This window comes from Gigantopelta aegis, chromosome 10 (assembly GCF_016097555.1).
Source record: "Gigantopelta aegis isolate Gae_Host chromosome 10, Gae_host_genome, whole genome shotgun sequence".
NCBI classification, from domain to species: Eukaryota; Metazoa; Mollusca; class Gastropoda; order Neomphalida; family Peltospiridae; genus Gigantopelta; species Gigantopelta aegis.
This window is the reverse complement of record NC_054708.1, coordinates 34,402,037-34,428,199: the sequence shown is the minus strand read 5'-3', so window position 1 is coordinate 34,428,199 and position 26,163 is coordinate 34,402,037. Positions and strand designations below refer to the sequence as shown.

The following is a 26,163-nucleotide window of genomic DNA, read 5'->3' as shown; positions in this document are numbered from 1 at the left end:
AACCAGTGTTTTATTGCAGAAGGAGCTCAATTTGAAAGTATAAAAGTCACTTGAATACAATTACACACTCAATTGTAAGGAAATAACCAATAAAAATGCAGACAATCCCCTTTTTTTCTTCAAAAAAGGAGATTTGTCCAAAAAAACAGGAGGAAATAAAGGAGATCTAGCAGAATCATGAAATAAAAGATTCTTTGAAATAAAGGAGAAATGAATACACTGTTATTGTACTTTTGACTGACAGTCCCAAGTGTGGTGACAGTACGAGGGACTATTACCCAATGAAAACATCAAGTGTGCAATAACCCTACATACATGTACAATGAGTAAGTTATGTCATAACTGATGCTGCATGATGCAATAAGGAAGTCTGGCTTTGTGACAGGTGGGGTTTAAAAACCATGCAGTTATACAGATTTATTGCACACTTACATGTATGTCGATGAAAAAAAAACCCCAAACCTAAGTGTGGTACCATTTCCACAAAACAGATAAGGAATCTTTTACATATATTTTTGTTGTAGGCAACTTTGAGCCTGCTTACTGCAATTTGAAACCAGTAACTTTTATAACAGACAGGCACAAAATTAGAAACTAAATATTACTCCTTCAACAGACAGCATTAATGTGTATCCCAAGGTGAAAAATTGTCATCAGTAAAGCTCACTGACCTACGGCAATTCGTATTGCTGCTGTGCTGTTGCCACAGAGCTGTCCCAATTAAATATGAGCCCTGGGTACGTTTAGTGCAGGACACAATATTTAACACAAAATATCAAAATACTATTTTACAATAAATATTCAAAAGCTGTTCCTATAAATTTGTCTCATACATACTGTAGACTGTTAACATCCAATAACACTGGTTTGTTCTAGATCTATGTGGAACCTAGATATATGCAATCTGTACATTACCCTGGTATCAGTTTACTGGGGACACTGCCATTTCCTATCATCCCACACACAGGATACGGCCACTAAACACTGTGTAGTCAACCATGATCAATAATTAATAATAATACCAATGATCGTGATAACAAAATTACAAACTAATTTATACATTGCCACCTGCTAACAACTGAATACATCCACACACACACATTATGACATGCAATTCAAGTACATACTATGCAATGATAAAAATAAGCATAATTTTTTACTAGTCCAACGGACAAATACATCTAAACATTTACTCGTCCGCCAATATTTTCACTTGTCCACATAAATGATTTGTACAAGGACAATGTTTTTGATTGCTTAAAATGAAACTGTATTGAACATTTTCACTTACCACAGGACAACCACCAAGGTACATTTTGTTTGTCCGAATACATTTTCACTTGTCAGGACCAACGGACAAGTGCTTATTTCGAACGCTGCATACCAGTAAACTGGATCACATTGGAACCTCAACATTTATCCAGTTCAGACAGGGATCTAGTAATAGTATATCCATGCTTTGCATTTTGGTCACCATTTTATAATTACAATCTTTCCACTGTTAGACAATTAACTTTATTCTGATTAGACAACATTGCAAAAAAAAAAACCCCAACATATTAGGCTTAGATGTAGAAAAAAGATGATGTCATTAATTAAAATAGGATGTCAGTACGTAAAAGCAGAGCACAATATTTCATGGTATAATTTGTTGGTATTGGTTACACAACTTTAAATCCATGTAAACTGTCAGTTGGATGTAGGGTAAAACATTATGTTCTGAAACTCTACCAAGTACAGTGAAAGCCCTCAACCCCGGACCCCCTCTAAACCGGAATCCCCTCAAAACCGGACTTTTTCCGCGGTCCCGTGATTTACACATTTTACCCCTCTAAACCGGAAACCCCTCTAAACTGAACACCGGACAAACAATTCGGTCCCAATGTGTCAACTTAGTGTAAATCCTACCCCTGAAAACCGGACGATCAAACCGATAACAATCAATATGGCGCCCACCTGTCTGTGAACACCGATGGCTAGTGCAATATGCGCATGCTCGAGATCGCTGTTATCAGTGTAATCACCGCTGCATACAGTACAGGTACCGCTCAGCAGGCAAGATTAGCAACTTGACAATAAACAATTAACCTTCTGAGTACTGCAGCCCGACGTATACAGTGCATTCCCCAATTCATATTTCCCGCCGTTTTACACACGACACTCACCGGAAACGGAAATATAATTAAAGAAAAAAGATTTTTTTTCAAAATGGTGGCTTTTGTTTTGATTTTTTCAATTAAAAATACCTTGAAATTTTTAGTTCAAAAAGTAGTTTTCGGCAAGTGTTTTCGCTTGACAACAATGGCGGCACGTCGCGGTCATTTTCAGGGATCGATAGCTGATTGTGACAGCTAATTTGATAATAAATTTGGTCGTTTTACCAACAATGAAAATTACCAAATATTGCAATATGAATCGTAGTTCGGGTTTAAAAAAAAATCTGGTCAGAAAACCACTGTTATCGGGAATAATGGACATAAATACTAGACAGCTGGCCACAAATGCCCGTAAGTAAACGGAACTTTTTCACCGTTAGCCGATCTAAAATAATAAAAATTACAAAAACAGACACGAAAATAATACTTACCGATTCATATATGAACTTTATTTCATGTATTTATAAAACATTTAAGTGAATATATGTGAGTAAAATTATAAACTTGTACCCACTCAACGTGGTTTTTGTTAAAAATTAATCCAGTAGTCTAAAGGTTAAAAGGACTGATCGCAAGCTTTGGTATATTTTTTATTCAATATTACTCCCATGGATGTTTTTATTTGTCTAAATGCTCATAAATGCACCATTTTTCAACATATTCTTCTTGTTCTTGTTTTAAAAAACTTTAACACTTTCCCTATTTTATGGAGAACGGAAGGTATTTCCGTCCAGGCAGACCCCTGAAAACCGGACATTTTACTTGGTGCCATGGATGTCCGGTATTGAGGGGTTTCACTGTATATATATAAAAAAAACCCTGTTCTTTAATGATTTGCAATAAAATATATATTTTTTAATGTTATTATGCTTAAATCTACAGTATTAGCTGGAAATACTGTAATTAAAATGTATAATCAATGCAGATTTAAGGTAGTTGATACGGTTATGCAAATATAATTTCAACAATTGGAACCTATTTTTCATTGGCAACAAGAAATCTATTAAATGCACTTTCCTATTATATACAGACAGGACAGAACATACCACAGCCTTTGATTTACCAGCTGTGTGGCACCATTTGGCACAGAAAAAAATTCAATTAAAGAATGGGTCCACCAAGCGGGTTCGATCCTAAGACCCAAGCACCTCAGTTGACTGCTCTACCGAGTACACTACACTCAACACTGAAAGAAAGAAATGTTTTATTTAACAACGCACTCAACACATTTTATTTACGGTTATAAGGCGTCAGACATATGGTTAAGGACTACACAGATTTTGAGAGGAAACCCGCTGTCGCCACTACATCGGCTACTCTTTCCAATTAGCAGCAAGGGATCTTTTATTTGCGCTTCCCACAGGCAGGATAACACAAACCATGGCCTTTGTTGAACCAGTTATGGATCACTGGTCGGTGCAAGTGGTTTACACCTACCCAATGAGCCTGGCGGAGCACTCACTCAGGGTTTGGAGTCAGTATCTGGATTAAAAAATCCCATGCCTCGACTGGGATCCGAACCCAGTACCTACCAGCCTGTAGACCGATGGCCTAACTACGACGCCACCGAGGCCGGGATACACTCATCACTGGTGCAATAGCCTGTTGGCAGTGTGAAGTGGGTTTCTTTAGCTGAAATTCATTGTCATTGCAGGTTAATTGGTCAATAATCTAATGGAATGGATAGGTTTAGATTATTCCGCGTTTCAGTACACCATGCACAAGCCAACAAAGGTCACACCAAGCCAACCAAAGGTATTACTAAAAACATATAAATTCATTGTATTCACTGGCTATGTTGAGTGGATATTTTGGAGCATTTAGAAATTTGGTTAATGGTGCATATACCCACAGATCTATACGCACCTAAAAGTCGGCTTTCTTGTAAACAGTAACACTACATGAATTCTTCAGAGTGAGAAAGTGATTGAAAAAAGGTGGAACAAATTACTTCGCTTCCAGGCAGTTGTAGCATTCATGTACACACGTGGCCATACACACAGCAAGTGTCTACCACCTGGACCCTCATGTTCAGTGCTTGGGTAAGCTCACAATGGGTCAGTATAATTAAAATAATAATAATAATAAAATAATAATTAAAAAAATTAAAATAAAAATAAAAATAATTATTTTTTATATACAGTCAAACCTGTCTTAAGCAGCATACAGATGGCCGCTGAATACATGCTGTCACTTTTACAGTCTTTAAAATGTTTCTTAGTGTTTTTCTTATCCTTTTCTTATCACCTGTACTACTAATTAATGAATGTGTGCACTATAGTTGACTACAATTATACTTTCCACATGTATAATTGTTTCTTCATAAATAATGAAATATAAATATAGATGAAGAGTATTAATTTAACCACATGGAATTAATTCACTCACAAATTTGCTTAATTACTACTTCATGCGATGTTTTGTCGCAGTGGAAGAATCATTACCGAGACAATTAGATCTATGCATGCCAATCAGTGATTAATAAATCAATGTGCTCTAGTGGTGTTGTTAAAAAACAAAAAAAAAACCTTTTGATACACAGTGGAGAAGTCAGACTGAATGGGTACTAGTATATGTGAAGGTGTGCAGATGGCTTATTTGTTGCACTTTTGTCGTTATTGTTTAAAATAACCCTTTTTTAGAACAGCAAACATGTACTTAACACAGGTATTTTAGCAATTTGGGATCCCATTTAGATGGCCACATTAGACCCGGTGACTGCTTATTACAAGTGCATTTACACTGAATATTGTTTGGGAGGTGGGAAAGTTGTGTTTACAGCATGTGACCGCTCTTTACAGGTGGCTGCTAGAGCAGGTTTGACTGCATTTTAGCATTTAATCAATTTTTTTTTAAAGTGAGGGGGCAATATTTCAAAAAGTAGATCGGGGGTGGGGGGAGGGAATGAATTATACTCACGAGTTGGAAACTAATGCCCCCACCATTTCCTTCCCACTTCAGATGCCTATGATAGTGAAAATTAACAAATGTATAGAAATATGAGGGTGGGTGGATGTTTGTGGATGGTGTTCTTCACCCCTGCTCCCAATAACAAAATTAATAGCTGGATCTAATTTGGTATGTTAATTGAAACGAACAAGCCATGTTGAAACTGTTTGAGGACACTGTGCTAAGGAACACGTGGTTCAAATTCTAAAAATGCAAAAACGTGCAATGTGAATAATTTTAAACAAACCATTAATAACTCCATCTAAAGACATGTTCAGGGAACTAAATATTTTACCTTTCCCTGGCGGAATAAAATACCACATCGGCATAATGGTATATAAAGCACTAAATGGCTTCTCCCCAGAATACATTACATCTCTCCTTACCCCAATATCTGAAACCTGTAATTATAACCTAAGATCCTCTAACAAACACAAACTTCAGATACCAAGGCCTCATACTGAACTATATAAAAAATCCTTCAGTTACTCAGGTGTTCAGATATGGAATACGATACCCCTTAATATTAGACACCAGAAGTCAGTTGCGAACTTTAAATGCAGCCTGAAACAATATCTCATTGACGTTTACTTGGCCGATTCGTTTTTGTTCTATATAATAATTATGTTTTGAGCCTTTAGTGTCAATATTACACAACTACCAAATATCTGTTAAATACAAGATTTCTCTAGTCAATATGTATGTATGTATTTATAATAATAGTATAGTGGTCAAATCCGCTTAATTGCATAGCCCCGGTGGGTGTTAAATGTATGCCAATAACCAGTATAACCGATTATCCGATAGAGCCCCACTTCCAGATTATAACCAACGGTAAACTTTACAAATACCTTGTGGACAGTCTATCTTACTCTTAACTGATTTATGCTATAAACCGATATGCAATAAAGTGGATTCAATTGTACTTAGTATATATGTATTTTCTTTTCCAGTGTTTCAATGTATTGTTGAGGGCCAAGTGGAAGATTAGCTTGTGTTAAATCTGTCACCCTCATTAAATAAAGTTATTATTATTATTATTATTAAACAAAGTTTGAACAGCAAACTTCTGATCTTATCTTTTATATATGTTGAGCACATGCCATTAATCATGCTCATTAAAATAAGCAATGATCATTACGTTTGTTTTCTTGTTATTATTCACTAGATTGCCAGCTGAACATTTGGTAATATATGTTTGCGGTGGCGGACAGATTATGTAACCATTAGTTCACATCTGAAGATGGAATATTAATAGCTTCTGTAACCATTAGTTCACATCTGAAGATGGAATATTAATATTAATAGCCTATGTAACCATTAGTTCACATCTGAAGATGGAATATTAATAGCTTCTGTAACCATTAGTTCACATCTGAAGATGGAATATTAATAGCCTATGTAACCATTAGTTCACATCTGAAGATGGAATATTAATATTAATAGCTTCTGTAACCATTAGTTCACATCTGAAGATGGAATATTAATAGCCTATGTAACCATTAGTTCACATCTGAAGATGGAATATTAATATTAATAGCCTATGTAACCATTAGTTCACATCTGAAGATGGAATATTAATAGCTTCTGTAACCATTAGTTCACATCTGAAGATGGAATATTAATAGCCTATGTAACCATTAGTTCACATCTGAAGATGGAATATTAATAGCCTATGTAACCATTAGTTCACATCTGAAGATGGAATATTAATATTAATAGCCTATGTAACCATTAGTTCACATCTGAAGATGGAATATTAATAGCCTATGTAACCATTAGTTCACATCTGAAGATGGAATATTAATAGCTTCTGTAACCATTAGTTCACATCTGAAGATGGAATATTAATAGCCTATGTAACCATTAGTTCACATCTGAAGATGGAATATTAATAGCCTATGTAACCATTAGTTCACATCTGAAGATGGAATATTAATAGCCTATGTAACCATTAGTTCACATCTGAAGATGGAATATTAATAGCCTATGTAACCATTAGTTCACATCTGAAGATGGAATATTAATAGCCTATGTAACCATTAGTTCACATCTGAAGATGGAATATTAATAGCCTATGTAACCATTAGTTCACATCTGAGATGGATGTAACCATTAGTTCACATCTGAATTAATAGCCTATTTAACCATTAGTTCACATCTGAAGATGGAATATTAATAGCCTATGTAACCATTAGTTCACATCTGAAGATGGAATATTAATAGCCTATGTAACCATTAGTTCACATCTGAAGATGGAATATTAATAGCTTCTGTAACCATTAGTTCACATCTGAAGATGGAATATTAATAGCTTCTGTAACCATTAGTTCACATCTGAAGATGGAATATTAATAGCCTATGTAACCATTAGTTCACATCTGAAGATGGAATATTAATAGCCTATGTAACCATTAGTTCACATCTGAAGATGGAATATTAATAGCCTATGTAACCATTAGTTCACATCTGAAGATGGAATATTAATAGCTTCTGTAACCATTAGTTCACATCTGAAGATGGAATATTAATAGCTTCTGTAACCATTAGTTCACATCTGAAGATGGAATATTAATAGCCTATGTAACCATTAGTTCACATCTGAAGATGGAATATTAATAGCTTATTTATCAAGAGCCATCAACGCAAGAGGGTTTGAAGGGCACAGCAATACATTGTCGATGGTTGGGGTGGAATTGAGAAGGCTTTCTGACAAAGATAATGGCAATTGTCATTGTGCCGTTGTGAAAGTAGTACATGCATAAAATATTACCCCGAAAAAACTTAAGCATTCGTCTGTGTTTAATTATTACAAAAGTAACAGGTTTAAAAGTGCTATAAGCAGGCTCAATATTACTAAAAAGAAATGTTTTATTTAACGACGCACTCAACACATTTTTATTTACGGTTATATGGCGTCAGACATATGGTTAAAGACCACACAGATTTTGAGAGGAAACCCGCTGTCGCCACTACATGGGCTACTCTTCCAATTAGCAGCAAGGGATCTTTTATTTACGCTTCCCACAGACAGGATAGCACAAACCATGGCCTTTGTTGGACCAGTTATGGATCACTGGTCGCTGCAAGTGGTTTACACCTACCCATTGAGCCTTGCGGAGCACTCACTCAGGGTTTGAAGTCGGTATCTGGATTAAAAATCTCATGCCTCGACTGGGATCCGAACCCAGTACCTACCAGCCTGTAGACAGATGGCCTACCACAACGCCACCGAGGCCGGTCCAATATTATTAAGGTACAAGGATTAACTATTTGCTTGGTTTATTAGCAGCATATTGCATGTTATCAAACATGTAGGTGACTTAAGGTTTGTTGGGGGTAGGGGGGTGGGGGCACTTGCATGCATTTGAGGCCCATTTGTCAGCTGATTTTATGACTTCTTGTCCTAAAAAGATAACATGCCTTTCGGTATTCCTGTCACTGGGAACACCATCTAGCTAAACAGTAGTTGCTTACCTGTCACAATTCTGATAAGTGACCTACAGGTTTATATAGGTTATTGTATTGTTAAACTTATCATCATACACAATGGAAAAAAAAAAAAAAAAATGACGCAAAGAAACATCATACCAACAAAACTGGGTCAAACAGTATGTGAAAGTAAATATTTATTTTCTTACACACCCACTGGTGAGAACATCATTTGTTACTTTTTATAACATACTTGTTAAAGCTCCAGTCACATTGTCCCGGTGCTGTGAACCGTAGCTCACCATAGCTCTCGCCCCAATTTTGTCCAAAAAGAGAGTGCCACGGTGGTGCTAAGGTTATTATATGGTAACCCAATTTCACTACGGAAGACCACGGTATTACTACGGTTCCCCACGGTAGGCTACGGTGCACCATAGCGCTGCCTGCGACCACTATGGTGTCGTCAAGGACCAGGAAGGTGGTGCTATGGTTTGTCATGGTTACCCATGGTTCGACACCTTACTGCTGCTGTAAGTCACCATAGACTCACGTTAAACCACGGATGGCCAAGGAAGGGTCTACGGTGGTCCTACTGCGAGGTACGTTGATACTAAGGTTACACTACGGTGGCACTACAATATGCATTCACTGGCGACGAGTTATGGTGAGCCACGAAGTTTTAAACAGCTTAAAACAACCGTGGAGATCTATGTTTCATCACGAATCACCCCAGATGGGTACGTTTCCTGCCAGACTCACGGTCCCCCCCCCCCCCCCCCCCCCCCCCCCCCGATTTCAAGCACCGTCGGTCACTGTAGCCATACATTGTGTCAGTGTGACTGGCTGTTCCTAGGTGATGACCAGGTCACCAATGCCATACATTCAATCAATGAAAAAACCCAGCACAATCGAAATAGATTACACTGTGACATATAGTTAACCTGACAATCATTTGTCTGTGCTGCATGCGTAAATTAGCTACAAAGGCTGTAAATTAACTTTTAGTTGGAAAAGATGTTAAAATTGGCTTAAAACCTGGTTTTTGAGGATATGTAAGAAATAGAATAATACATTTGTGTCCGTTAGATACCATTTATCTTACAACCCATCGTTTAAAAGCATATTAAACTCACTTTTGCTCGTTTTACATTTTAAAACAACTCGTCGTAAGATAAATGGTATCTAACGGAAACTCAAGTATTATTTTCTATATATATTCACATGTAGACCATATCATTAAATGCACACACTCACACTTTTTACCAACTTTTTAATAAAACATTATATAAAGTTGCACTGTACTGTTCAACAGTCACCACTGGTTATTATTGCTGGCAGATTTGTTTTTACAAACACATGCCAAAATAAACAAAACTTATGAGTGCAGGTATAACACATCCTCTACTATTCATACTGCACTTAAAACCAATATTAGCCAGTATAATTTCCCCAATCAGTTAGTGCACATGCAGAATTTCAAAGCTCTGATAAATATTATCAGGCTGTGAAGTTAGCACCATTCCAAGCTTCCGCGATTCACATCTTTTGGGTGAGATGTGTAAGATTATGAGATAGAGAGCCAAACCAATCAATGTTTTATTATAATCGGTGATTGGGACAGCACTATCCATAATTGATTGTTAAAAAGTTAAAGTTTGTTTGGTTTATTGATACCACTATAGCACACTGATTTATTAATTAAAATGGCTATTAGATGTCAAACATTTGGTAATTTTGAGTCTTAAAGAGGAAAGCTGCTACATTTTTTTCATTAGTAGCAAAGGATCTTTTATATGCACCATTCCAGACAGGATAGCACATACCACAGGCTTTGATATACCAGTCGTGGTGCACTGACTGGAATGAGAAATAGTTCAATGACCCACAAATTGTCTCGAAAAATGCTAACTGGAGTTGTACTTCCAGTTTAGATGAAAGAATTGATCTAAATATGTTAGGGTTGGTGTGTATATAGAAACGTTTTTGTTACCAAATGTTTGACATACAATTTAGCGGATGATTAATAAATCAATGTGCTCTAATGTTGTCATTAAACCAAAACAAACTTTGCTTGCTTGTCACTACATGCATATATACGAATTATGATCATTGAGGGATTTTTCCACATGTGAGTTTTCTGCTTGGTGATGTCATAACGCGAAGTGTTCATTGGCAGCTTGATTAAAAAGGTTATTGGTCAAATCTGTTGTTATACATGGAAACATGGACAAAAATATTGGAAAGACAGTTGTGAAGCTGACAACAGAATAAAACATGTCAATAAACTTTATAGAAATACTATATAGGAATCACAGAAATAAAATTATAACCAATACTTGAAAGAAAAGTGTTGGGCAAGTGATTATGGGGAGCCTTAAATGTAAGTACCTGATATAATTTAAGCATTCTTAAATAGCGATAAATCAAAGGAAACAAAATAATGTGTATAGCAATCTGCTTGCAAACATTTCAAAATTATCTCTGTGCATGGAATCCAACACAAAGAAATTGCATTAATTGAAAAAGTAAAAAAAAGTAAAGTTTGTTTTATTTAACGACGCCACTAGAGCACATTGATTTTTTATCTTATCATCGGCTATTGGACGTCAAACATATGGTCATTCTGACACTGTTTTTAGAGGAAACCCGCTGTCGCCACATAGGCTACTCTTTTTACGACAGGCAGCAAGGGATCTTTTATTTGCGCTTCCCACAGGCAGGATAGCACAAACCATGGCCTGTGTTGAACCAGTTATGGATCACTGGTCGGTGCAAGTGGTTTACACCTACCTATTGAGCCTTGCGGAGCACTCACTCAGGGTTTGGAGTCGGTATCTGGATTAAAAATCCCATGCCTCGACTGGGATCCGAACCCAGTACCTACCAGCTTGTAGACCGATGGCCTGCCACGACGCCACCGAGGCCGGTACATTAATTGAAAGTGGTCACACATGTGGTAGCTAGATCTATACAAACATACACAATCCATCACTCTGGAACACTGTAGAAATACAATATCCTTTTGCTATTATATCTGCATAAATAAATTAATTTACCAGCATTCTGTACTATGTGAATCCATGATTTTGAGATTATATATGAAATTCAAAAATACCTACATTAATCACAACATTTTCTATAATTCCAATGGAATCTTGCAAAAAAAAAAAAAAATCTATAAATTCAATACCTGTACATATGTTATATATTAACATATAAATTCCTAGATTTATCATGTATAATTCCCCTTGTACTGCAGTAATGACGTCATATTTAGCAGTTATTTAGCTGTTGTTCCTTTCTGATGATGAACTGAAACATGTCAAAGGAAATTATTTCTTTAAAACAATTTTAAACACACACACACACGCGCGCACACACACACATTCTGTGTTGGGAGGAGTATGGTTAACATGATCAAGAGAAATGTCAAACAGAGCCAACTAATATTCAGCATATGAGATAGCCAGCCGAATATTTTGACAGTCTGAACAAGATTCCCACAAAATGTATGGTATGTACATGTACATGTACAACTGCCAACACACGTCTCTATTTATAGGCCACCACCCATGAAAATAAGCATACATGTAGTGTCTGGTTACCTATGTACAGAAGTTTGTTTTCTTTAACGACACCACTAGAGCACACTGATTTATTAATCATCGCCTATTAGATGTCAAACATTTGGTAATTTTGACATAGTCTTAGAGAGGAAACCCACTACAATTTTTCAGTTGGTAGCTAGGGATCTTTGATATGCATCTTTCCCACAGACAGGATAGAACATACCACGGCCTTTGATATACCAGTTGTGATACACTGGCTGGAGTGAGAAATAGCCCAATGGGCTCATCGATGGGGATTGATCCTAGGTAGACCGCACATCAAGCAAGCATTTTATAACTGGTCTATGTCCCACCTTCCCCATGTAGAGGTTATTGTAAATTACGGTTTTTATAACACATTTATAAAGTTTACAATTTCCAGTATTATCAGGGCATCTGCCAGAGGGTAGAATAGGTAAAATAAAATCACCCAAAAATATTATTTGGGTATGGTGCCATACTCAAATGTTTTTGCAGATTTTGTTTTTATTTTTGACCTTTTGACATAATTAATGACTTATCATTACTGTATAGTTAATGTGTTGATTCAATGAAAAACAATCCACAGCCTAACAGTAACAGGATATATTTTATTGGAACATTTAATGTGATTTATAATGCTCAGACACTATTTTCCCAAATATTTTCGTCATATGTGGAGGAATTTAATTTTTTTATCAACTAGAGTGTGCACAAATAACTTTAATGGGTACCAAGGAATTTTATCACAGATGGCTGGAAAATGCATCTGAGGGATCCTAAATTACATTTTCTTTATGGGGGAGGCCCCCATACACCCTACCTTATTACTTCACAGACACACCGATATGTGTTTATTCATTCACATCTCTGTTCTTGTACTAAATCTCGTACATTTAGATGATACAAGTTTCCTTTAATAACATTTTGTTCAGAACGAAACACCATTCTTGACTTTCTTAACATGTGGTAACCTTCTGATAACATGAATCAGTGAATGATCATTCTCCACTTATTTCAATATCTAGGCCATCTACTAATACCACGTACATGTATACATGTATATTCATGTACCTTCCTTTTTTTATTCTAATTTCCTTTCACTTTGGTGATTTATCTTCTTGTCACAGAAAGTTTGTTTTGTTTAATGACACCACTAGAGCACATTGATTTATGAATCATCGGCTATTGATGTCAAACACTTGGTAATTTTCACATGTAGCATTAAACTAATTTAAAGAGGAAACCCACTACATTTTTCCATTTGTAGCAAGGAATCTTTTATACAGACAGCATATATCAGTCGTGGCTTGAACGAGAAATAGCCCAATGGGTCCAACGATGGGTATCAATCCTAGACCGACCATACATCAGGTGAGTACTTTACCACCTCAAAAATATATTACCATGAACACTAACTTACAGTACAAGTACTAGGTTAGATGACTTAAGAATCAACCAATTATTGTCACATTTTAAAAACCCAAGTCAAACATTAAAATATTTGTAAACAACATGATTGAGAATAAGATGCATTCAGTTAAAAATATTTGGGGCCAAATGTAACTACATATATATACAAATTTTGTTTAAACATTTAAAAAACCAGACTTATTGACTGTATAAATATACAAAATTCGACCATTAATACAGTCCTCGTTTCATTTCAACTTATTTTCACGCTTATATCCAATTAAGGTTCAAGCACGCTGTCCTAGACACACACCGTGGGAATCTAGGCTGTCTGACAGTGGGTTAGTTGTTAGTGGTTAGTGAGAGAAAAGAGGGTGTAGTGGCCTTACACCTACCCATTGAGCTCTTAAGAACTCGCTCTGCGTTGGAGCCAGTGTAATAGCCCAAAATATACCCCCTGCCAAACTATATCCAGGGTATAAACTGGACTAACCCAGAATATACCCCGGTGTACAAAACAGGCTAGCCCAGAATATATCTCTCTTTTATGAAAGCAATAGTTGCTTTTCTTTTAAAGCGCTTATTATTATTTATTTATTTATTTTGTATACAGGTTAGTAATAAAAAATGAGGGTTAGAGTTAGGGTTAGGAATATAAAACAGGCTAGCCCACTTTAACCTGGGTATAGTTATGTGGGGGTATATTTTGGGCTGTTACACCGGTACCAGGGCTGCCAAACCTGTACCTACCAGCCTGTAGTCCGATGGCTTAACCAATGTGCCAGCGAGGCTGGTTACAGTCCTCCATGTAAATCTCGACCAACTTCTTTAGAAATTAGAGCACTAATAAGTCTATACTAAACTAAACATTTGCGCTAGTTACTAATTAACAGAGTACTGTTACAAAAAATGCTCAATCACCTGTCAAAACACTAACGAGCAATACAAGAAATTATATACACCTTGGACAAACTAAATACTCACAGCTGGCTAACTATGTGTATGTGTATTTGGTATTGTCGCGGTGATCTAAATTTAGACAAGGATTGGTGTACTGCATACACCACACTGGTTTTTAAATCCATTGGCCGATTGGGAATGTTGGGTTCTGAAAGATCGTCGTCACCAGGTTTTCATATATTGTACAAATAATCCTTAGCAAAAAGAGATCCATCACGGAAATATATACTGCATCAACAATGACACATACAAATTTTATTTACAAGAATTTTAGATGAATAATGCATCAAATATGCAGGATTCCTGTGTCACGTGAAATTCTGTAACTTATAATTAATGCAAACCACCAATTGGTTATAAAAAACATAAAACATTTCAAAATTAAGTGTGGCAAACATGGTCTAAATAATATGTATTCCGCGATCAAATACTGTGCAGTTTTGGATTGGCCAACAGGCTATTGCCTATATTAAGGCCTCTCTCTACATTTAACACATAAACATTTAGTACATCAAGATGATGGAAAACGGAAGTAATAAAAATATTTGCACTATATGTAAGTTATTTTGAAGGATAGACAGAAAGTTAGAAAAGTAAAGACAAGGAACAGGAAGAATGAAGGAAAGAGGAGCAAACAAGTTTTGATCATGAATGGTTAATTATTCTCGAAACCCTATCTACATGTATAGAGAATAATACATTTATGAGTAGCCGTTAGATATTATTTATCTTATGAGTTGTTATAAAATGTATCGAATGAGAATGAAAGCGAGTTAAATAAGTTTTTAAACGAGTTGCAAGACAAATGGTATCTTAACGGAATGAATGTATTGTATTATTCTATTTCTTACATATCCTCAAAAATCAAGTTGTAAGCAAATTTTAACATCTTTTTCGACTAAAAGTTATTTACAGCCCTTGTTCTTGTAGGTAACTTAAACGTCACAGACAAATGATTGTCAAGTTAACTATATGTCACAGTGTAATCGATTTCGACTACTTTTTTTCATTGGATGTATGGCACTGGTGACCTGGTCATCACCTAGGAGCAGCCAGTCGTATGTCTTGAAATAGATCACACAAATACATGTGTAAACAAGTAAATAACAAATGATGTTCTCACCAACGGGTGTGTAAGAAATATATTTATGACGAAGCTCTGAACAGATTTAAATATCTACATATTTTCTCGAAGTTTACCACTAAGGTTTGGATCACAAAATATTACATTATGGCAGCTATGTTTACAATTATTGGGAAATGGGTATTATGAGGTGCATTATTAATTTTTTTAAAAGTGTTGCAAGATGTTTTAGGATCATCAACTGGTTGACCACAAGTTCAGCAAACTTTATTCATGAATGTAATCCTAAAAAAAAAGAGTAAAGTTTGTTTTATTTAACGACACCACTAGAGCACATTGATTTTTTATCTTATCATCGGCTATTGGACATCAAACATATGGTCATTCTGACACTGTTTTTTTTTAGAGGAAACCCGCTGTCGCCACATAGGCTATTCTTTTACGACAGGCAGCAAGGGATCTTTTATTTGCGCTTCCCACAGACAGGATAGCACAAACCATGGCCTTTGTTCAACCAGTTATAGATCACTGGTCGGTGCAAGTGGTTTACACCTACCCATTGAGCCTTGCGGAACACTCACTCAGGGTTTGGAGTCGGTATCTGGATTAAAAATCCCATGCCTCGACTGGGATCCGAACCCAGTACCTACCAGCCTGTAGACCGATGGCCTAACCACGACGCCACCGAGGCCAGTATAATCCTAACAAGGGTAGAACATACATGTAGCCCAGTGGTAAAGCGCTCGAACGATCCCCTCCATTTCTTTTTCTAGCAAGTGTAACCCAACTGGCTTATTAAAGGATGTGGTATGTGCTATCATGTCTGTGGGATGGTGCATATAAAAGATCCCTTGCTACTAATGGAAAAATGTATCAAGTTTCCTTTCTAAGATTATATATATAAAAATTACCAAATGTTTGACATCCAACAGCCAATGATTAATAAATCAATGTGCTCTAGTGGTGTCATTAAACAAAACAAACTTTGCATTGTTAACATTGTGATTACGTAAAAGAAATGTTTTTAACTAGCAGAATGTACATGCATGTACAATGTAAGTGGATACTTATTGATTAAATCAGTTTATAGGTGAAGTGTTTATAAACCCTTCTAGAATAAACAAACTGTAGCTTACAAAATTAGTGTTTTGTTACAATGGCCAAGAGATTTTTTATCTTATCATCGGCTATTGGACGTCAAACATATGGTCATTCTGACACTGTTTTTTTAGAGGAAACCCGCTGTCGCCACATAGGCTACTCTTTTATGACAGGCAGCAAGGGATCTTTTATTTGCGCTTCCCACAGGCAGGATAGCACAAACCATGGCCTTTGTTGAACCAGTTATGGATCACTGGCGGTGCAAGTGGTTTACACCTACCCACTGAGCCTTGCGGAGCACTCACTCAGGGTTTGGAGTTGGTATCTGGATTAAAAATCCCATGCCTCGACTGGGATCCGAACCCAGTACATACCAGCCTGTAGACCGATGGCCTAACCACGACGCCACCGAGGCCGGTCATTACATATTAAATAAATTTTCTTGTTTAGAATACCAGTGTCTGTATACCAATTGTGCTTACGTTCGTGTGTTAATGTTGACAGCTGTCATTGTTCCTTTTCTTTGTAATAAGGACCTATATATTGTTTCGTACATACAAAATAAATGGAAGGTAATGATTAAATCAGTTTATAGGTGAAGTGTTTATAAATCCTTCTAGAATAAACAAACTGTAGCTTACAAAATTAGTGTTTTGTTACAATGACCAACAAAAAGAATAAATCACCATTGTGAGGTAGGTCAGCTGTTCAACCTTCAGGACAATGGTTTTTGTCATGGCCTCGCCCCTCACAAACAAAAACAATTGTTCTTTGGGTCGAATTTGCCGTATATACACCTCACAACAAAAATAGATTCTATTAATATTGTGAACCTTGAGTAACTTTTGCATAACTGTACAGCTTTTACTTGTATGTTGTTTAGTTTTGCAACATACCTTTTCAGTCATTTTCAGAGAAACAGGAAAGAGTTAGGCCTAAAACAAAATGTGTTTCCGGTTTCCCGACCTACCCTAATTTTATGTAGCGACCATGAATTTTTTTTAAGCCAAACAAAATAATATATTAAATTAAATTTTAAAAAATCACTGATTTTTGGCAATCAGCAATCTAGATTCGGAACACCTCGTCCAATTACCAATTACGGTCGTTTGATTCGATAAAAAAAAAAAGAGAAAAAGTTCCTACCTACCTACCAGGTACCCTATTTTTTTTTCAAGGATAAAACCTGAAACACACATTTTTTTTAGGCCTTACCTTGTAGATCCTTAAAACATTTACAAATTTAGATCAAAACAGTGTATAGTCCCATTCTCGGTTACCAAGTCCTCGCAGTTTCCGACGTATCACCTATTTTCAAAATTAATACTTGGAAGCACTACCGTTTGTTGACATATGCAAATACATACATGGGATTATGTTTTAAATGTATGCAAAGAAATCGGTGCGAAATGTTCTATTTTCCTGTAACTTTAAAAACATATATAAATAAACCGCCATTTTGACAAACCTTGAAAACGTAAATGACCCCCTGTAGCAGAATGTCTTGAATTTCAGAATTTCCTTAAAATTCAATATCCAAGTTTCCACTTGTCCCAAACCTATCTGATCTTGACAGGTGACCTACCAGAAATGTTCGTAATTACTTGTGACGACTTGTATGGAGGCACATAAAGGCTACATAATTTTAACACAAAATCCTAACTGTTGGGTTTACATTGTCAATAAAGAAAATGAGTGAGGTTGTCAAAGTACTTGATACTTTTTGATGTTTTTATTTTTTATGTATATATACGAAATTACAAACATCAGTATAGGGGCCTGTATACGGGTTTTTTTCTTTTTTCTTCCCTATTATAATAAAACAATGAATTGTTTAAATGTTTATTATTTAGTGTTGATAAAATTTTATTTAAGTGACAATATGACCCAGAAAATTTGATTCCGGCTTTTAATAAAATGTGTTCAGGAACACCAGTGTTATCACACTTACAGTAGGAAATAAAGGGTCCCTGAATCAACTCTTAGGGACAGGACTAGGGGGAAGTGTCACTTGATGCAAACCCAGGGCCCGAAAGATTGTTTTCTTCTGATGAAGAACAAGAACTAGTGAATCACATAAAGTACATGGCTGGAATTGGTTATGGCTATACAAAATCCAATGTCCAATATCTTGCATCCAGCTATGTTGTGGTATATGTGGGAAAAAAGCAAAGGGTAACAAACGTGTGAGTGACAGTTGGTTTTACAATTTCACAAAAAGATGGCCATATCTCAAGCTTGCAAAGCCACAAAAATTGTCAATGCTTTGTGCCTAATATAGTTCAAAAGACATTATCAAAATACATACATATTTTAAGCAATTGTCTAACTGATTCACTGTAAACCATTTACTAGATAAACGTGAACTTATTTTTAACATTGATGAGACTGGAGTGTCGACAAAGAAAGAAACAGATATATATATATATATAGAGAGAGAGAGAGAGAGAGAGAGAGAGAGAGAGAGAGAGAGAGAGAGAGAGAGAGAGAGAGAGAGAGAGAGAGAGAGAGAGACAGAGAGAGCATAGCAGCCAACATTTAAAAACGGGAAAGAGTAATAATTTTCGCGTGAATTGTGACCCGTCGTATAAACCCTTTTGCTGTGTAAAATATCCAGATATTTGTTTATGAATTGTTTTATCGCTGGCCTCAACGATATCCTGGTGTTTCTTGTTTTGATGTGCCTTTGCCTTTGGCAATCATTTTTCCCGCCATGGGCAACAGAAAAATCAACACGACATAAAGAGCAAAATGCACTAGTATTACTAACAGAACTGGCCTTCAAAACAGGCCACTCATTGCTGTAGTCCTGTTTATACTTCTGTACTACTTTTGGCTTTTTCTGAGCTTTGCACAGTTCATATGGCTCTGATCGTTCGCGTTTTTTCGACATCTTTACAAAATGGCGTCGTTTCACACGCTATGTCTATCCCGAAGTGCGCGCGCAAAAAAACTTCCGTGCACATTTGCAGCTAGTTGGGTGAGTCCAATTTATGTGATTCGTAGGGGTGGTAGGTTATTACAAAAAAACCCACCAAAAAACCCAGGAAAACGCGGATTTGCCGTAATCTTTCAGATTACGGGCGTATGGCGTAATAAGAGATGGAAAATCGTAATGATTCCGCATAAATCGTAATGGTTGGCAGCCCTGAGAGAGTACATTTTAACATGCCCCTATACCACTAAGGTTTCGGGCATGTGTCGACAGAACAAACACCTCCAAAAATCTTGTGTCATTCTAACAGTCAACTGCAAGCAATAACATCACCAAGATCAAATATATTTACTATAATAGGGAGGTGGAAATGCAGCAGGAAATCACATCCCACCATATTATGTGTTTCCTGGTAAACGATGGAATGAGGTTTTCTTGGGTGGTGCTCCCCCAGGTTCTACAGGAGAGATGTCAGATAGTGGTTGGTCAAATCATGACATATTTTACAACTACCTTATAAAACACTTGACTAAACATGCCAATATCGAAGTGTGACAGAGACAGCCGTCTGAACATTAACTTTTGCCCGGGGTCTGAAACAACTGGAGTAGCACTTTAATGTTCGAAAGCCAGTACATGGAGTAATTAACCCAAGAAGGAAGTTCCCCGTATTAGTTAGATGGTACCTGTATTGTTGGTAGTTTTAAAGAATTAGTGTGGCCATTATTTCGCAACTCGTCCATAAATGGCCGGACTGCCAAAGATGGGACCCAGCTGCCAAAAATCTAAATAGGGGATATAAGCTGAGTTTTCATTCTGTATAAAAACTTGGGTGGCAAGCACATATAGATAGGCGGTGGAAACGCTGTCCGCTGGGCGAACTTTATTAGTCCAGTGGACATAGGTAACTATATTTTACTGCTCTGTAGTAACTGAAAGGTGTTTTGTTGTGGCATTCAAGTATTATAACTATGTGTATTCTTGTTTTGCTTAGTGGGAGAAGGACAGCTGGTAATCTAAGTCAGACCGACTAAAGTAAACTGTAGGCGTCGCTTACACAAAATATATATAGAGAGGTTATAATATCTATAACTGGCAATCCTAATATCATGACCTGGTAAAATATAGGTCCTCTGAATATTGGATGTAGAGAAGACTGAGGATAATAATTAATTATCTCTACAGGTGGTAATTCTAATATCATGACCGGGTAAACTGTAGGTCCTCTGAATATTGGATGTAGAGAAGACTGAGGATAATAATTAATTATTCTAAGGTTGGGCTATGTTTTATCTGCGAGTGGTAACTATATCCCTAATTGTCAAGTGATTAAGTTTACGTGTGGTGCTCAGCCTAGAGGTTGTGTGACACTGGTTTTAACAGGCCATGTAAGTGCTGTAACACTTACCTGGTATTATATAATACAAATTTGAAACTAAACTTGTGTTGTTGTCTTTCTAGTGAATTTAACGTTGGTTAATAGTAAATATAAATATATACTCTTCAAAAAAAGAAACGCAAAAGGGTACAAATGGGTTATAACTCCGATTTTATGTTTCCTACCGGTTCATGCTTTGTGAATATAAGGTCATTGCACGTCCCAAACACATTCCCACGGTTACATTCGATAAAACGCAGCTACTGTACAATAAAGTTCCAAAATGTGAATATTCGCAAAAACGCAGCCACGTGCAAACCATGTCACCACTGCACGTGCGTTGTCTGCACGTGCAACATGAACACCGACAGTATAAAAGTGCACAGTGTGTTCGCTTGCCTGGCCTCTGTATCTGATCGACAGTTGACAATCCAGGACATGCCACGTCTCAGTGAACCGCATAGAAACAATGCCATCGGCCGACTAGACGCAGGCGAATCCAGAACGGCCGTTGCCAGGGCATTCCATGTGTCCCCAAGCACCATCTCCAGACTGTGGGACCGTTACCAGCAACATGGATCAACACGTGACCTCCCTAGATCCGGTCGACCACGGGTCACTACCCCCGGGCAGGACCGCTACATCCGGGTACGCCACCTTCGGGAACGATTGACTACTGCCACCTCCACAGCCGCAGCAATACCAGGTTTGCGCAGGATATCCGACCAGACCGTACGGAACCGCCTACGTGAGGTAGGAATTCGTGCCAGACGTCCAGTTCGAGGTGTCATCTTAACACCACAACACCGTTGACTCCGACTGCAGTGGTGCCAGATTCATCGACAATGGCCTCAACTGCGATGGAGACAGGTGTGGTTCAGTGACGAGTCCCGATTTCTGCTCCGACGTCATGATGGAAGATGTCGCGTGTATAGGCGTCGTGGTGAACGTTATGCGGCAAACTGCGTGCAGGAAGTGGACAGATTCGGCGGGGGTAGTGTCATGGTGTGGGCAGCCATCTCACACACTGGCAAAACTGACCTGGTCCACGTGCAGGGCAACTTGAATGCACAGGGCTACATTGACCAGATCCTCCGGCCACACATCGTTCCAGTTATGGCCAACGCCAACGCAGTGTTCCAACATGACAACGCCAGGCCTCACACAGCACGTCTCACAACGGCTTTCCTACAGAACAACAACATTAATGTCCTTCCTTGGCCATCGATATCACCGGATTTGAACCCAATTGAGCATCTATGGGACGAGTTGGACCGACGCCTCCGACAGCGACAACCACAGCCCCAGACCCTGCCCGAGCTGGCAGCAGCCTTGCAGGCCGAGTGGGCCACCATCCCCCGGGACGTCATCCGTACTCTGGTTGCTTCAATGGGCAGGCGGTGCCAGGCAGTTGTCAACACACGCGGAGGCCACGCCCGGTATTGACTCCAGATGACCTTGACCTTGGTGGTGTGTCCTATCACTTACTCACAATGGACTAGAGTGAATTGTGAACAATCCTGCAACATTTGGTAATTATCGGACTCACCATTCAATAATTAAATCAATTCTCCAAATGTTACGACAATGTGGTTTTGCGTTTCTTCTTTTGAAGAGTATATATATATGATCCTGTTCCCTGAATACCCCTAGAGCCAGCCACTCGGGTAGAAAACTACCCAATACAGGGAGATCTATATATATAGGCTGGGATATTTGGAGAAATACTGTTACATCCATTGCAGGCTTCTGATTCTGTTACCGGGGAACTAAGTGGTGGGAGCAGTTGCCGGTAATAGCGTTTAGAAGCCCCATGACAGGAAGTGACAAAAATTCCCCTAAAACATTGATTATGTTTGATGGACATGAAGTCCCACATATATTTGACACTGACAGAATGGGCAAAAAAGCACATCATACTCTTTGTACTGTCATCTCACACAAGTCACATCACACCACCTTTGGATGATGGCATGTTTGGGTCAGTCAAAGCTATTTATCACAGGGAATGTCATCTGTACTTACAAAAAAATTCTAGTATTAAAATTGCCAAATACAATGTTGTAGCTTTGACCTCCAAACCATACCTTAAGACAATGTCACCATAAAATTTGCAATCAGCATTTCGCAAAACAGGCATATTTCCTTTTAATAACAAAGTTATCATAGACACTCTAGTAGCTTCTTCTACAATATACTCATCTGTATCAGAAAATGATCAGGAAAACCAAGCAGTTGATACATCTTCTACATCTGTTATAGAAGATGCCCCCGATTTTGGGCTGATAACCAAGATCGTTCTTGTATTGATGACCAGCAAAAGAATGTTAATTGCATATCATCAAAACAGGCAGCAAAGACCACTGAGAAGACAATTAAAAAGAGCACCAAAAACCTACTTAAACAACGCAGCCTGGCCCATCCACACACCACCTTAGCAGCAGTACTTTTTCCTAAATGGCAACAATCTGGGGGATCTTGAGTGGGAAAAAATCCCACCTACCCCCAAAATGTATTTATTTTTTCAAAATATATTTTCCAGGGGAGCACGACAACCCCCCCCACTTCCCATAAAGTCTAGATCTCTCTCTGCATAAATTCCTGCACATGGTCTTGAAAACAGATTTTGACTGAATCTCTTGATTTCTGTGCAAACAATTGTTTCATTCACTTATTGTGGGGCATAACCCATTTTTGGTTCACATATTAACTTTAAGACAATGTTTACATACTCATAGAAGGTTATCCTAACCAAAATTAGTTAATTATCTATCACAAATGTTCAATTTGTTTTATGTAAAAGAAAAATTACAAAGCAGTTTTAACATATACTAATACTAGAGACCGCACCGGAAGACTGGTAGAGCCACTCACAACCATTACACCATTGCCGAATGCAAGGTTTGAAAAGCACATCAGGGGACAATATTTCGAAATCTGAGGTAACCGGAAGTCGGTTCACGTGGTTTTTACCTAGGTAACCAATTGTTCGGTTATGTGAATTATATATGCGTAACCCGTGGGTTACCTGATCGGTTACCTCAAAATTATGTTGTAATTATATTTTAAATACACAGTTATTAGCTCAAACATAAAGTTAAAACAAAATACAAAAGAAAACATTTTACAAAAAAAAAATGTCTTTAATGCTTGGTAAAGTTAACAATATTGTAAAAGAACTGAATATCAGCCCCAGTACTGAAACCAAATACAGGGGCGTAGCCAGAAAGTCTTTTTAGCATTACGCACACCAAAGGCGTGCCTGAGCGGGGGGATTTGGGGGGCCTCCCCCCGTAAAAAATGTGAAACCCAGGACCGCTGTAGATGCATTCTAAGCCTTTTTGGAGACATTTTTTTTTCTATCTTTTTCCGAGTCAATTTTAAGAGGATATTTTATAAAACAATTGCAGACAGCCTCGAACCTATTCCCGGATTTTGTTTTTGCATTACGCACATGCCTACTGTGCGTAATGGGCGCTACGTCTTTGAAATGGATACATAATCATTTGGAGGGATTCTTATTTTCGTTTTGCAGTGGCTATGTTACTTTCACTTTATCGATGGTACTTCTATATTACAGAAAGAAAAAGAAGTGTTTTATTTAACGACGCACTCAACACATTTTATTTACGGTTATATGGCGTCAGACATATGGTTAAGGACCACACAGATTTTGAGAGGAAACCCGCTGTCGCCACTACATGGGCTACTCTTTCGATTGGCAGCAAGGGATCTTTTATTTGCGCTTCCCACAGGCAGGATAGCACAAACCATGGCCTTTGTTGAACCAGTTATGGATCACTGGTCGGTGCAAGTGGTTTTCACTTACCCACTGAGCCTTGCGGAGCACTCACTCAGGGTTCGGAGTCGTTATCTGGATTAAGAATCCCATGCCTCGACTGGGATCCGAACCCAGTACCTACCAGCCTGTAGACCCGATGGCCTGCCACGACGCCGGTTCTATACTACAGTGACGTTCTAAATATTTGTTTTTTAAAGCTCATTATGCGATGTTAGTATTTTTCAATTTTTGTGCCACTTTTGGATTCCTGTTAATAGCAGCAGATAATTTAGCCTTCCCCAGCGGTCTGAGCACATTTCTTTAAAAATTTTGGCTCGACTCTGTACTGAACATTTACTTTAGACTGGTTGCAAATTAAAACTGTTGCAATATAACTTTGTTTACTGGTTTGCTGCGTATCAAGTATCTAAAATTCAGCCTAAAACATTTGTCGAAATACTAGTAGTATGTCTGCTTGAATAAACGTCCTGTAATCGTGAAGTTTGCAAGTTTTAATTTCTGAACGTTTACAGGTCATGACGTAACCAGTTTGCGGTTCGCGTAAATTTAATTTTGAGTAACCGACATGCGAACAGAACGACGGTTCGCGTGAAATATTGTGCCCTGCACGTTTGTTAACGTCTATAAAACATTTATTGTTTAATATTAGAAGAATACCAGTACTTGTAACAGGTATAAAATACATTGATAAAACTTTATAACAAATATAGAACTCGTGTTACTTGCCACTTTACGTTTTATTCAGTGGCAAAGTGAAAAAGTAGCGATATCACATTTAATTATTGAAAAATAGTGTTGTTGTCGTTATTGCAAGTATTTATTTTTATGAGGTAATTAAATTTAATTTATTACTCTTGCAGTACATGACAAAATTTAGATGTTTTGATTTATTGTATAACTGTGATCGCCCGTTAACAACATCTACCTGTTTGTCTGTTTACTACAATCCAAGATGGCGGATATTTGTTTACATTTTCAATGATTTGTTATTATGAATACATTTATTGTGGCCCTGACACATCTGTTGTTAGGGATGCACATAAAAATAATCCCTATAACCACATCTTTATAATTAATGGATGTAGTACAAAATGTCACTGGAAAAAATGTCAAGTCAAAATATCAACTATTAAAGTGGAAGGAAGGAAATGTTTTATTTAACAACACACTCAACACATTTTATTTACGGTTATATGGCATCAGACATATGGTTAAGAACCACACAGATATTGTGAGAGGAAACCCGCTGTCGCCACTTCATGGGCCACTCTTTTTCGATTAGCATCAAGGGATCTTTTGTATGCACATCCCACCAACAGGATAGTACACACCACAGCCTTTGTTACACCAGTTGTGGAGCACTGGC

The 26,163-nt window shown here is 37.5% G+C and overlaps 1 protein-coding gene across 2 annotated transcripts in view; it reads right to left on the bottom strand.

Moving 5' to 3' along the window:
- Window positions 1–26,163, bottom strand: part of LOC121383223 (equilibrative nucleoside transporter 1-like) — a 73,707-nt gene that overhangs the window by 41,368 nt on the left and 6,176 nt on the right. Inside the window, exon 2 of one of the 2 annotated variants that reach the window (XM_041513111.1) lies at window positions 11,728–11,849. The exons of the other annotated variant lie outside the window; for it this stretch is intronic. The gene's annotated coding sequence lies outside the window, so the exon portion shown is untranslated. The remainder of the gene's footprint in view (window positions 1–11,727; window positions 11,850–26,163) is intronic. 2 annotated transcript variants of the gene reach the window in all.